Here is a 15,036-nt window from a genome sequence, read left to right as displayed (position 1 = left end):
ATTCAGGTTATTTTTATCTTTCTAAATCTGATTTTTCTTGTGCAACAAGAGAACTGTATAAATATGTACACATATATTATATTTAAGATATACTCCAACATATTTAACATGCATGAGCTGCCTGCCATTTAGGGCAAGGGGTGGAGGGAAGGAAGGAAAAAGTTGAAACAAAAATATTTGCAAGAGTCAATGTTGAAAATTACCCATGCATATGTTCTGTCAATAAAAAGCTATAATAAAAAAATTATAGTGTAAAGTTAAGGCCTTCTATTCTAATTCAATGAAGATAAACACTAAAGATTCAGACTTCTAGCTTAAATCAATCTACTATAGAAAATAGTCTTTTATCAATTTAGGGGAAGTACAATGTTTTGCTCACTGAATAAAGACATATGATGGTCATACAAGAAATATTTTATGATTAGCTAAAGGAATTAAAAATACCTTTTGGTCTAGGTTCAACAGCAAGGGAGTTTGAAATTATGAATTCCAGGAGCAGGGCAGTCCGGTGATGGAATGCTTCCAGCCAAACCAATGAGAGGAAAATAATTTCTTTCTCTCTCTCTCTCTTTTTTTTTTCATAGAGTATGTGAATTTGGGAGATTCATCAAAACCAGAAGAGGTTCCATCAATTACAATAGCAAAGAAACGAAAACTCAGGACATCCTCATCAGTTGGGGAATGGTTTAAGAAATTATGCTGCATACTACATGATGATCAATTCTAATGGACGTGGCCCTCTTCAACAATGAGATGAACCAAATCAGTTCCAATAGAGAAGTAATGAACTGAACCAGCTACACCCAGCGAAAGAACTCTGGGAGATAACTATGAACATAGAATTATAGTCTTCTCAATCCCTTTATTTTTGTCCACCTGCATTTTTGATTTCCTTCACAGGCTAATGGTACACTATTTCAAAATCCTATTCTTTTTGTACAACAAAATAACTGCTTGGACATGTATATATATATATATATATATATATGTATATATATATACATATACATATATATATCATATTTAACATATACTTGAACATATTTAACATGTATTGGTCAACCTGCCATCTGGGGGAAGGGGTGGGAGGAAGGAGGGGAAGAGTTGGAATAAAAGGTTTTGCAATTGTCAATGCTGAAAAATTACCCATGCATATATCTGGTAAATAAAAAGGTATAATAAAAAAGAAGTTATGGTACACAGATTAATAAAATAATATTGTATAGTAAGAAATGATGAAAGAGATGGATTTAGATAAATCTGTATGAAATGAGAAAGAGTAGAGTGACCAGAATTAGGAGAACAATCTCTTCCTTCCTTCCTTCCTCCATTCCTTTTGTCCTTTCCTCCCTCCCTCCCTTCCTCTCTTTCTTCATTCCTCCCTCCCTCTCTCCCCCACTCTTTCTCTTGCTCTATTTTTTCTTTTTTCTTCCTTTCTTTTAAAGGGAAGGAGGAGAGTGAAAAGAGAAGGTACTAAGGACTAAATATAGATTGTCCCCTTCAAAGAAAAAAGGGGTCACAGATGATATATATATATACATACATATATATATATATATATATATATATATATATATATATATATATATATATAATTTAATTGTCAAGATGCTAAAAGTAAAATAATTTAGGTAGTATTCTCATCTTTATTACATTGGCACAGTCGGATCATGTGCAAATAAGTGCTCTCTATTTAATTTAGGCTTTATTTCTGTAAAGAGTACTTTACATTTGTCATCATATATCCCAGGTAAGTTTTAATGAGGTCAAGAGAAAGAGGAAATAAAAAGGTGAGGAGCTTGAGGTCCTTCTAGGAACTGGGGAGGGTGAGAGAGTTACAGATAGAGTAGTAGGAAAGAAAGGATTGTATGAGCTTACTAGGTATCTGGGATTGAATATGGGAATGTCTTAGTTAGGGCAGACACAGATGAAATGGGAATCATCAAAAATATGCTTCATAGGATTTTGAACTGACAGAATCTTAGAAATCCTCTGGTCCAGTTGTTCTTACAGTTTTTGGTGTCCTGAACCCCATTGGCACAGTCTGGGAAAGTCTATGGACCCTTTATCAGAATCATATTCTATAATGTGTTAAATAAAATAGTTGGAATTAGAAAGGAAACTAATTCTATTGAGATACAGGGATCCTCATAGACTCAGAGTTCCTGAAAGGGCTAGTGATGATTAATTAGATTGATGTGCCTGTTTTAATTTGAAATTTGTAATTACAGAGTACAATTAATTATTACTGTATATCTTGCATGTTAAATGATTAGTTGATCATTACTAAGGCAGCTGCTAACTCTGGGAAAATCACCTAACTTTGGTCTGTCTCAGGTTCCTTATCTGTAAAATGGGTGTAATAAGAGCAGAGCATCTATCTCCTAATATTGTCATGAGGATAAAATAAAATTATATTTGCAAATTGCTCTGCAAATCTTAAAATGGTATAACGTGCTATTATTATCATTGTTTTGCTAGATACAATTTTTATTTTACAACTTAAAAATCACATTAAAGAGTTAAGTATAAATTAGAAAAAAAAGAGAAATATAATTGATTAGGTCTTCCAATCTTGGCCATATGGAAGTGTAGAGGATTCCCAGAGATGTGATCCCACTGCTTCATTTCTAGTGTAGACCAGATTGTCCCTCCTTGGGCAGTCTAGTGGCTTCCCTCTTTCAGGAACTTTCATATTGGTGCTAGACTTAGTGCAAATACCAGTCAGCTCACTGTAACTCAGAAGTCATGAACTCAAGTAATTTAACAACTTCTGCCTCCCTGCAGCAAAGATCACCAAAGATACTTGTTTATAAAAGTATTTTCAAAAGCAAGTAGTTCATTACCCCAATTCCAGTCTCATTTTACAAATAATAAAACTAAGTCCTAAAGGTGGAAAGTTGACTTGTCTTCCCCAAAGTCATATGGGCAATAAATAGAAAACAAATCCAGGTCTTTAATCCAGTTCCTCTGACTCCAAAATCCTTCCACTCCCCATTCTGTTTCCAGTACTTCAGAATTTTGCTTGGAACCAATCATTATTGTAAGCATTTTGAGGTTACTTCCGATAATGCCCAGAATAGCACCATACTCCTTGGGAATACTCAATCAACACTATGGATGGGGATGATAATGAAGAGGAAGGGAATAATTATGGATTTCCCTAAGTATTTTGCATTTTCCTTTCCTTGAGAAGCCTTAACTACAGGTTCCTGAGGAACTTTCCTTCCTTCCTTTCTTCCTTTCTTCCTTCTTTCCTTCCTTCCTTCCTTCCTTCCTTTCTTCCTCTTTCTTTCTTTCTTTCTTTCTTTCTTTCTTTCTTTCTTTCTTTCTTTCTTTCTTTCTTTCTTTCTTTCTTTCTTTCTTTCTTTCTTTCTTTCTTTCTTTCTTTCTTTCTTTCTTTCTCTCTTTTCTTTCTCTCTTTCTTTCTCTCTTTCTCTCTCTTTCTCTCTTTCTCTCTTTCTTTCTGTCTTTCTGTCTTTCTTTCTTTCTTTCTTTCTTTCTTTCTTTCTTTCTTTCTCTCTTCTCTCTCTCTTTCTCTCTTTCTCTCTCTTTCTTTCTTTCTTTCTTTCTTTCTTTCTTTCTTTCTTTCTTTCTTTCTTTCTTTTTTTCTTTCTTTCTTTCTTTCTTTCTTTCTTTCTTTCTTTCTTTCTTTCTTTCTTTCTTTCTTTCTTTCTTTCTTTCTTTCTTTCTTTCTTTCTTTCTTTCTTTCTTTTCTTTTTAGTACAATTCACCAAAAAACAATTCTGATTTATTGTTAGACATTTCTGATAGTCATACACACATACATGTATGTGTGTATAGATGTATGTGTATCTCTCTTTATATATATATATATATATATATATATATATATATATATACATACATACATATCTATCTATATCTATGTCTGTCTATCTATATCTATCTTTTTCTATCTATATCAAACAGGTCAAAAAGTTTTGTTTAAACAAAACTTCCAAACATCAATTCTATTGACAAAGAAAGGGGGAGAGGAAAGGTAATTTATTTTTTGGTCTTTTAACCAGCCATACAAGCCAGTTATTTGTTGTATAGCTAAATACACAGACACACACACACACACACACACACACACACACACACAAAGTTATTGGAATACTAAGAATAAGATTGTATTTTTTGTAGTTTTTTTTTTAACTACCCCTCTCCTCCTTTAGACAGTGAGGAATACAGCTGTGTCAGAAGCTAGACAGAACAAGTCAAAGGCTATGGCTGGTTCCCTCCCTCCCCCTTCCATTTCTCTTCCCTTTGGGGCTAGCAGCTCTGCTGAAGTCAGAAAATGAATATGCATCAGTGGCAAATTAGTCCACCTGAGTGCCCTCCTGACCTCTGACCCCTGCTGGGCCACCCCATCCATTAACTTCTCTCCCCACCTCCATCCTCCTTTTTCTCAGTATGACTCGATGTCCTGACTATTCTCTTTCAGCAAAGAAACATGCTTCCTTATTCATTTGGTTGTTTCTACTTTCTGTTCTTTTGTCCCTTCCTTCTGTTTCCCATGTTGCTAACTTGGTCACAACTTCTTGACCCTTTGACTCCTGCCCCTCCTGGTGGGCTTGGGACTGTGGTGAGGGGCTGGACAGCATCCCAAAGCAGGCCTTGTGAGAAGGAGCTGGAGATGGTGGGGGGGATGACTTGACTTCTCTCTTTCACCTATATTTTATTTAGCAAAATAGTTTCCAGCTGAGCCAGAGCTTTGATCCCACCCTCGGTCTCAAGAAGTCCCTGTGATGCTCCTTCAGACCGTCATGCTCTTTCTGAGGCAAATGCCTTAGAAAATGCAAAGACCAAATGAATGCAAGGGGTGTTGTTCCCTTGTAGCTTCTTCAAGAGGAAAGAGAGACTGACTGATTCTCTGTGAAGCCCAGAGAAACAAGCTGTCCCCTTTGTTGTTTGAATAGGGATAGGATCAGAGGGTTAAGAGTTGGGAGGACCACAGAGACCCTGCAGATCTGGGGTTCTTAACCTTTTTTATGTTACATGGACCTCTCCAGCATTCTGGTGAATGAAGACTATGATTCCTCAGAATAATATTTTAAAATGCATCAAGTAAAATATGTAGGATTATAAAGAAACCAATCATAATTAAACAGTTATGAAAAAAATTAAGTTGATAGATTTAGACTCACCTCCTCATAGAGACCCTTCTCTGAATCATATTTTTTAATTCATGAAATGAAATACATAGGATTACAAAAGAAAATGAATACTGAAATATAAAAATCCAAACAAACAAGTTCACAGACCCCAGGCTAAGAATCCATGTTAGAAAATTTGTCTGACACAGGAATTATATGTAACTTGGATGATTGATAGGGCCTCAGAGTTCTCTGGTAACCAACTCTTCAGAATGACATTAAAGGTTCTCTAGTATCATTATAAATTTCCCTTTACATTCTCTACAATCCAGTCTAAATGGGGGACTAGCTGTTCCTCAAATCAACATTCAATTTCCTGCTTCTGGGAATTAATGCCTACTATTGCATTCTCTCCCCATGTCTATGGATTTTCTTGTCTCTAGCTCAACCTGGAATTTAAATTCTGCCCCCTCCTCCATCCCAGGATCTAGGCTTCTCATAGATGAGCATTCATTCATCTTACTCAGACTAAGACTCATCTTATTGTTTCCTGGCCATCTTTATGTCCTTTCTTGGCACATGTACCTTCCCCCTTCTCATTCTGCCCCTTACTTTCCAACTCTAGATTTGAGGATCATATTCAAATCAACCCTACCATTCTTGGGAAAGACATTCCAAGCAATTATCTGATTCTTCCAGTCTGCATCCTCTTGATTTCCATCTCCAAAATACTCCAGAGATGGCTATCACTCACTTACATGTGTTGTTTTCTACTAAAATGTAAGCTCTCTGTGAGCGTGGACTTGCTTGATTACATGTATATGTATCACTATATTATAATAAGGGCTTACTAAATGCTTTTTCATTCATTGATCCATTGAAGGCTACTTCCAGGATGAAACCTTTCTGAGTTTCCAGGTTATTAGCCCCAACCCCCGCCCCACCTTTTTTTTTTTCCTGCTCAAATTTCTATGTATGTGCATATTTTAAATCCCAGTAGAATGTAAACTAGGGACTAGTTTTCTGTTTTTACATCCTCAGCATCTGGTACCTTATACACAAGAAATATGATTCCATCTATGTAGGGAATTCCTGGTATGAGAACTCCTTCTACCATTGCAGTTTAGAATTATAACTCAGTAATTAAGTTGTAGGAAGTTGCTTGAGGTACAAAAAAGTTAGTAATTTGGAATTACCCAACTAGTCAAGTGTGAAAGGCAGAAATTGAACCAGAGACGGAGCCCATCTTTTCTTTAGGTTGCTTCTGTCTTTCATATAGTAGGCAATTAATAAATGTTTGTGGAATTCAATTGAGTTGTAAATAAGTGATTTAGAGTCTGTGCTAGGGAAAATTCATCATGGATTGATCTCAGTTAGTTTATACCTCGTGAATGGCAACATTCCTGGTAGAATTGAAGCTTGGTCCTCATTCTGACTGCTGAATATAATATGATTTGGTAAGAAAAGGGTGATGTTCCAATGTCACAATGCTTGTTGTAGGTGGGGAAGTGTGATTAACTTTATAGAAATTAGCCTCCCACAACAGAGCTGTGTTCCATAAAGAATCCAAATCCATAAAGGCCTATCAACATACAATATGTATGAATCAGTTTTGATATTGAAGAAAGGGGCAGAGAGAGGAATATTCTAGGAAGATGTGGATCAACTTGGCAGTCATTTAGACATAACATTGTGGGAAACAGCTTGAATGATTTGGCCACAGGTAGAATGAGGCAAAACCAGACTCAAATAAGCCTCCTGACTCCAAATTCTGCATCTTTAATGACAATTTTAATGAATAACTTACTTTTCATAAATTTCTACAAATATTAGTTTGGTATTGAGAAAATAAGACTAGATAAGGAGTAAGGAAGACATGGCCACTAATTTGATAAGAGACTTTAAGAAAATCATTTGGTGTCCCTGGAGTTGTAAATCTATAAAATGGGTATGTTTGTAGAATGTCCCTTCCATTGTAAAATTTTCTAATTGATTATACAGATTTTTTCTTACACTGAGGTGTACACACAATAGAAAAGATCAGCATTGTTTTCAAAATATGAATTTGTCCTTTAAGTAAGCAAAACTGAAATTCTAGATATCTAATCAGGAAGGAGAGCAGCCCAATGATGATACAAAGAGAAAGATGATTTTCACGAGACAAATAGAGTCATAAATAAATGATTTAATGTTGTAAATAGTCAATGTCTAAAGGAGAAAAGTGGAATTGAAATCAGGTAAATCCAAGGCACAGAGGACTTAAGGGTTTCTGGAGATCAGATATTACATGGAACATCTTGAGATGAAGAAAAACAAGGAAGAGGAAGGAAATCAGGCTTTGATTCCATTATAAAATTGCTTCTATTGGTGAAGGGAATCAGATTATCAGCAGCAGCCTCCAGAGCTGCCACAGCAACCTCCAGAGCTACCACAGCAACCTCCAGAGCTTCCAGAGCTTCCAGAGCTACCACAGCAGCCTCCAGACTGCTGACTGCGTCCACTACCACTGTCACAACAGTCATTCTTCTGGCGCCTGCTCCTGCGGGATCTCCTGTGATGGGAAAAGAGGGAGCAGCCACCCCCAGAGCCACAGCATCCTCCAGAGCTGCAGCATCCCCCAGAGCTGCAACATCCCCCAGAGCTGGACCCGCAGCATCCACCCAAGCTGCAGCATCCTCCAGAGCTAGAGCCACAGCAGGAAGAGGTGGGAGGAGGGCATGGAGCCTGGGGAGGACACTTGGGGGGACACTTTGGTGGGCACTTGGGAGGACATTTAGGAGTCTGGCACTTTGGTGGACATTTAGGGGGGCACTTAGGGGCCTGGCATTGCTGCTGGCTTTGTTGGCAGGACATTTCTGCAGAAGTTCAACCTGAAAGATAATGCAGAAGAAACATCAAACCTCAATTAATAATTTGTTTTTGTGATCAAAGAACATTATGATGGGGCAAGTGACTAGATTCCACTTGTATCCAAAAAAGGGAGACTTGCAGAGCTTTTTATCAAATCAATTTGGTTTGGGCTGACTTATGGGGACATCACCCCAGGCTTCATGGAGCCAAGAAAGCAGAGGCCAATTTCACTCTGAGGACCGATGCTTCAGATTCCTTCTCTTATAAGGTCTAGTCCATAATACTCTTGGAATTTACATATCTCAGTTTCATGAAAAATTATGACCATTGGACCCTTCTCTCTTTTTGGTCCTTGTATCTTATCTTTCTTAAATTCTAAATCAACATTTTTTTGGGGGGGTTAGCTTTTAGTATTTATCAATAGAAGAACAAACATCTACAGATAAATGCAAAAAGTCACAAAAAACTAGGTAAATCATACTTTGATCTAAAACACCATAATTTAAGACCAAAGTGGCCCCTGCACCTCCACTTATATCCAATTGAACTAGCAAATAAAGCTTATATGTACATAATTTCCTGTCTAGCCAACAGACTTTTATCTTTTTTGCATGTGTCAAAGTGATTATCTTACGAAGCTTCTTTTCAAAGTGTTTTTAAATGCATTAAATGAAATACATAGGAATACAAAGGAAACAAATTATAATCAAGCATAGTCATCAAAATATATATATATTTAAAAGTTCATAGGCTCCAGGTTAAGAGCTGCTTGGGGAGCACCATAGTCAATTACCCATTTTAATGGAACACCAATGATCTTGATTTCAGGGATCTGTCATACCCTAGTCAACAGTTCCTCAAATTTTTTTTTCCCCAAGGACATTCTGGGAAGGACCTTGGTTCTATTTTAGTTAGTCTCACCTAGCTGTTGTTTGGATTAAAACAGGTGTGCCCCTGGCACTTTAGTGCTTTCTGGAGAGACCTAGATCTGATCTTGTTCAGTCTAGAATAAATACAAAGAATAACAAACTTCTATTCCTCACCAGTCTCCTTCCTCGTGCTGCTTGATTTCTCACCATGATTTTGATTCCTCTATCATCCTCTGCCTTTACCCAAATTTATTCATCTCCTCAGTTCCAACTTCTCTTTAACTCTCCTACTTTGAGGTTCTCAATTCTTTTCCTGGAAACCCTTATTCAAAAGTCTTCCCACAGAGTTTTGAATCACTTACCTTGATCACAAACACTGAAGAGATTGGCCCTGAAGAGGGAGATTGTGTAAAGAGCCAGTGCCAAAGACACCTTTTATAAGGGATGCCCAGATTCCACTGCTGCCATGAGATAGCTCTAATGGGAGGAGAAGGCTCTTTCACAATCCAAGGAATGTAACAGGAACTGCCCATGTGCTAGGCAATTCTTGACATTCCTCAATCCCAAACCATCATCATTCTAAGGAAATATACAGATATTCAACAAGAGGGTCTGCCTACATGTTTATTTTGATGGCCAAATGTTTTTTTTCCAATTAGGGATGTACTCTTTCCCATTCCCATCTGTATTAAATCCTAGTGGTTTATATCTTTTAGAATTTACTATCTTCTTTCATAAAGCTATGATACCAAGAAAATCATTCTCTCTTGGACCTTCAAAGGTACTGGTATATCCCACCACATTTTTCTAGGGAATGTGTCAATTTCTCCCCTTCTCACTTCACCAAATGTCTCCAGATCTGGCTAGTCTTTGTTTCATACGTATAAGTCATTAAGTTTATATTTAAGTGATATCTACAAAAAAGGGTCCATCAGGTACTTAGGCTATCCTCCTATGCTTACACTTTTCAGAAAGATTTCTAATTCATTTATAAAGTCATAGATTTTCAAATTAGAAGGTACCTTAGTGGCCATCTGGTTCATCGCATTCTTGAAAAATTTCTTTCTCCCATTACCATGCAAGTCATTGCCTAGTATTTGGTGGAGGATACCCAATGACTTGGAAAATTATTATCCTTCACCCTCCAAGGAAACTCAATTAACTTTTAGATAACTGATTGTCAGTAAGATTTTTTTTAAGATCCAGATTAATTTGACCTCTTTGTAATATGTACCCATTATTTTGAGGAAACTCATTTACCTTTTGGATAATTCTGTTAGAAAGATCTTTTTTATTTTAGATCCAGATTAACTTGGCCTCTTTGTAATGTGCACCTATTACTTTGACGACTTCTCTCTGGGCCAAATTGAGCACATTGAGTCCCTCTTCCAGGTGACAGCAATTTTATAACTTGACACCTATCTTCTTTTTTTTTAAACCAAACAAGTCCTTCTATTGATTCCTATGTGGTATGAATTTAAAGCTCTTCTTATCAATGTTCTTCCTAAAGTTTTTCACTTAGAACTAAATGTGCTTCTTATGTCTTTTGATTAGGAAAAGAGTAGGACTATAAATTATTGGTATGGTATAAAGAGCACTGGGCCTGGAGTCAGGAAGACCTTAGTCCCAAATCCAGCCTTGCTATATGACCCTGGGAAGCATCTGTTTGCCTCAGTTTCTTCAATGGTAAAATGAGAATGCTGAAATAGCACCTACCTCAAAGGGTGAGTTTCAAATGAGATAATAATTGTAAGTACAGTGCTGGCATATAATAGGTACCACATAAATGTTTATTCCCTCCTCCTTCCCCCTTCAAAATCTATAATATGGTTCCAAGGACTGTAGCACTTCTAATTTTTCTGTTGCCTACTCTACATTTATCCCCCTTTTATCCTGAGAGGAATAATAAGTGATTTGTATCAAATGCTTAAAATACAAATAACTTATGTCTATAATATTTAGCCATCTTAAAATAGTAAAGTAATCCTATTCTTGATGAAGCTATACTGGTGCTTTATGATTGCTGCTTCCTCTTTCAGATGTCCATTAACCAACCTTTTCTCAAACCATTTAGGGAATTTCCCTAGGAATCAAAATCAGTTCACTGGACTTTAGTTTAAAGGTTCCACCTTTTAACCCATTTTGAAATGTTGGAGAAGTTTCTTCTTGGCCAGACATGCGGTACCTCTTCAATTATCCTTGATCTTTCAAATATCACTGACAGTGTCTTATCATTCATAGTTGTCAGTTTTTTCAATATCCATGATGCAACTCTCCTGGGCCAAGTAGCTTGAACTTATAATCATGAGTTGGCTGATCTGATTTTCTTTGGGTATCAACTGTCTGCCACATTTGTTCAGGTTTTCCTAACTAAAGCAAAGTCTTGGTGAAAAAAAAGAAAAAGAAAACAAAACAGTGAATAGATCTGATTTTTCATTACTGAATAACTTCAGTTATTCATTAGCATTCCATGTATTTAAGTAATGATGCTGTTCCTGCTTACTTCCTGTTCTTTTCTACTATATAGAGAAATAAACAAGCAATAACTTTTTAAAATTTTTATTTATTTTCATGTCATTTTTTATTTTCATGTCATTTTTTATTGTCTTGAGCAGAGAAGTTTTTGCACTCAGCAGATGTGACAATTAATAGATATGAATATGGAATATAGAATTTTCCATTTTCTAGTTTCTGGGATTTCCTGAAATCTTACATTTTATTAATACATACAGTCCAGTAAGTATTTAATAGAACATGCTAGAACTGAAAAAGGGAGAAGTTTGTGACCCTAAACCTGTGGTTGTCATTTATTTCTATTACTGTACTTTATTGGCCTTCTTTCTGTTCTGTGACATTACACTGACCATCCTTCTTGTCTAGAATGCAGTTCTTTGCTATTGCCTCACAGAATCCCTTTCTTCTTGCAGGATGTCCTTGAGTAGAACATTGTACAGGGGGCCTTTCCTGTCTTATAACCATTACCATCAAATGTTAATGTCCTTCCCTCTAATTACCTTATATTTATTTTGTATTTGTTTTGTATGTTTTATTCTGAATGCATAAATATGCCTATATGTTTGTGTTCAGTAGAATGTAAGTTCCTTGAGAGTAGAGATTGTTTTCTTCTTTGCATTTGTATCCTCACCATCTTGCATTATCCCTGGATCATATTACTTAATAAGTGCTTACTAATTAATTAACTGATCAACTCAGTCATCTTCCTGTCCAATGTCCTCACTCAAACCTCATCAACCATCTACACATAGACTATAAGAAGTATTACTGTAAAGTCCAAAGGTTTATTTTTAACCTACTAATGATCTTTTAAATGCAAAGGAGATTAGTTTCTAAGTGATTAACTTGGGAAATTTCCCATTTATTCAGTCACTGCTCTAAGCATTCCTGGGAATCTTTGTTTGGAACTGCCAAGGTAATGATGATGTTGATGATAGTGGCTGACATAATATTTCAACTGACACTGATATTGATGCAGATATTGAGGATGCTGAGTAATCCGATGCTGAGGATGGAGAGGATGGAGAGCTTGGGACCAGCCTCTGTGACCAACACACAGTCTAAACCTGCTTCCTCAGCCACCATCCAAGAAATCAGGCAGTCTTTCCTGAGACACATGGTTCTGGAAAAATAACCTTGACCCTTTATCATTTCCTCAATTATAAAGCATGAGTAACACTTTAATTCAATACAGAAACATGCTTGCAATTACAGTTAGAATGTTATTTATACAGTTCAATTCTGTTAGTCAATTAAGTAAAATGTATTTTCAATGTATCTATTTCTTTCTAACCTCTTTCCTTCTCAAATTTCATGATACCTCCTTCCTACTGCCTTTCAGATAAAGACCTCTGCATATTTCACCAAAAAATGGAGGCTATTCAACAAGTGCTCTGTTTTCTTCCCTTCTCTGTATCGTCCTCCTCCCTGACGCCAATCTCCACCTGTCCTCTTTAGTCTTCAATCTTCACTTATTTTATTGATATCTTGCCTACTGCCTATAAACAAACTCAGTATATCATCCCTAAAAAACAAAAACCCAAAAGCTTTTGTGAAATCATTTTAGATCTTTCTTTCCTTTCTTGAGCTTCTCATCTTAAAAAATTTATCTACACTTACTGTCTCAAACTTTTCTCCCTTTATTCTCTTCTGAACCTTCTTTTATCTGGTTCTTCATTCAGTTGAAACTTCTCTGTCCAAAAAAGTCTCCAACAAATTTTTAATTGTCAAATCTAATGACCTTTTTAGTCAGTCCTTCTTGACCTCTCAATAGTTCCAGATACTGTTGACCTTGTTCTTCACTTGTATTTATCTTCCCTTCTGGGTTTTATTGATAGTGTTCTTTCTTGGTTCTTCTCCAAGGATACTTACTGTTCTTTCTCATTTTCCTTTGCTGGATGTCCTTCCATGCTCTGCCTACAAGCTGTGTATATCTCCTAAGACTTTGTCCTAGGTCCTCTTCTCTTTTCTATAATCTGTTACTTGGTGATCTCATCAACTCCCATAGATTCATAGATTATTGTATCTATGCAGAAGATTTCCAGATCTATTGATTTAGTCTAAATCAGGTCTCTCTCCTGATCTCCAGACCATCACCAATAGGATATTTTAAGCCAGATTTTTTTCATAGATTTCTATGTCAAAATCAAGGAGTCCAAAACAGAATTCATTATATTCTCTGCCCTCTTACACCACCCCCACCCCGCCAAACAACAGCAGCAACAATAGTAGTAATTCTCTTCCTCCCTTCTATATTTCTCTATTTCTGTCAAGAGCATCACCATCCTTTCAGTCATCTACGTTTACAATCTTTCACTCTATATATCCCAACAGTTGCCAAATCTTATCATTTCTATCTCTATTATATTCCTCATATATGTCTCCTGGGCTATTGTCGCAACTTTCTGATGGATCTCTTTACCTTGGTCATACCTATTTTCACTGTAACTTATCCTCTCTATATTTTAATAGATCTACTTAAGTTACTCTCCTACTCAACAGATTCTATTTAGATAGCTATAATTATAGATAGATGTGGAGAACTACAGATATAAATAACTATAAATATAATAAACATTTACATAATGCCTTAAGATTTGTAAAAATGACTTAAAACAAAATTTAATTGTATTCTCAGTCAAACAAAACCAAACAACATATCAGGCAGTTAGGTGGTGGGCTTGGAGTTAGGAAGGTTCATCTTCATGAGTTCAAATCTGGCCTCACACTTATTAGCTGTGTGATCCTGGGCAAGTCATTTCATGCTGTTTGCCTCAGTTTCTTCATCTGTTAAATGAGCTGGAAAAGGAAATGACAAACCTCTCTAGTATCTCTAACAAGAAAATCCCAAATAGGACCACAAATGATTGAATGACAAAAATCAACATATCAATTGAATCTCAAAGCATATCACTTTTTCTCACCCATTGTTTTATACCTCTGCAAATTAGGGGGAAATAGGCATATTTTTGACTTAGTTCTTGCCTTTTAAAATGCTTTGATAGCACTTTGATCTTTGCTTAACTTAGCCTTCCTAAATCAGAGGAACCTCTATGACACTACTTCTAAAATTCATTTAGCCAGGAAGACAGACATGTCATGATCTGTTGATTTTGATAGAAGTGGATAGAATTCCACACATTGGTCTTGATTTTAAAACAAAATAATTCTGATTCCTCCCTGACAGAATTATTTGAAGAGAGCTATTATGTCTTTTTTGAATCTTTTCTTCTCTAGACCAAATATCCCACTTCCTTCAACCCATCCTCATGTGCATGACCCCATTGCTATTCACTGCCCTCACCAACCTAATTGTTCTCTCAATACTCTCTAGTTTATCAATGTCTTTCCTAAATGTCCTTCGAAAGCTCCAGATTTGAGATGGTCTGGTCAGAAGATTATCATTTCATTCCTGGAAGCTGGCCTCTCAAAGTAATGTATGAAATTACCAACGTGATTTTGGCTGCCTTTAAACATTTTTTCCATGCATGTTCATTTTTTTTTGACTTACCTGAAGAGTCTTATAATTGCTCTTTCTACAAAAAAAATTGGCTTAAATCCAGAATTCTGGCTGACTCCTATAATAAATGTTACTAAAAAGTACTTTCAGCTAATGTGCATTTTTTTCTACCCAGAGACACTAACTGGAATTAGAATGACATTTAAGGAGAAACTCAGTTTTTCTATTTATATTTTATAAG

At 36.1% G+C, this 15,036-nt stretch overlaps 1 long non-coding RNA gene across 1 annotated transcript; it reads right to left on the bottom strand.

Moving 5' to 3' along the window:
• Positions 1-7,267: 7,267 nt before the first annotated feature.
• LOC141541439 (uncharacterized) lies at positions 7,268-9,290 on the bottom strand. Its single transcript, XR_012481807.1, has 2 exons — positions 9,184-9,290; positions 7,268-7,972 (listed from the first exon to the last, which is right to left on the bottom strand). It is a non-coding gene; the product is annotated as an uncharacterized LOC141541439 (long non-coding RNA).
• Between the last annotated feature and the right edge of the window lie 5,746 nt (positions 9,291-15,036).

The sequence above is a fragment of the Sminthopsis crassicaudata genome, chromosome 4, assembly GCF_048593235.1.
Source record: "Sminthopsis crassicaudata isolate SCR6 chromosome 4, ASM4859323v1, whole genome shotgun sequence".
NCBI lineage: Eukaryota > Metazoa > Chordata > Mammalia > Dasyuromorphia > Dasyuridae > Sminthopsis > Sminthopsis crassicaudata.
This window is presented reverse-complemented; position numbering and strand designations above follow the sequence as displayed.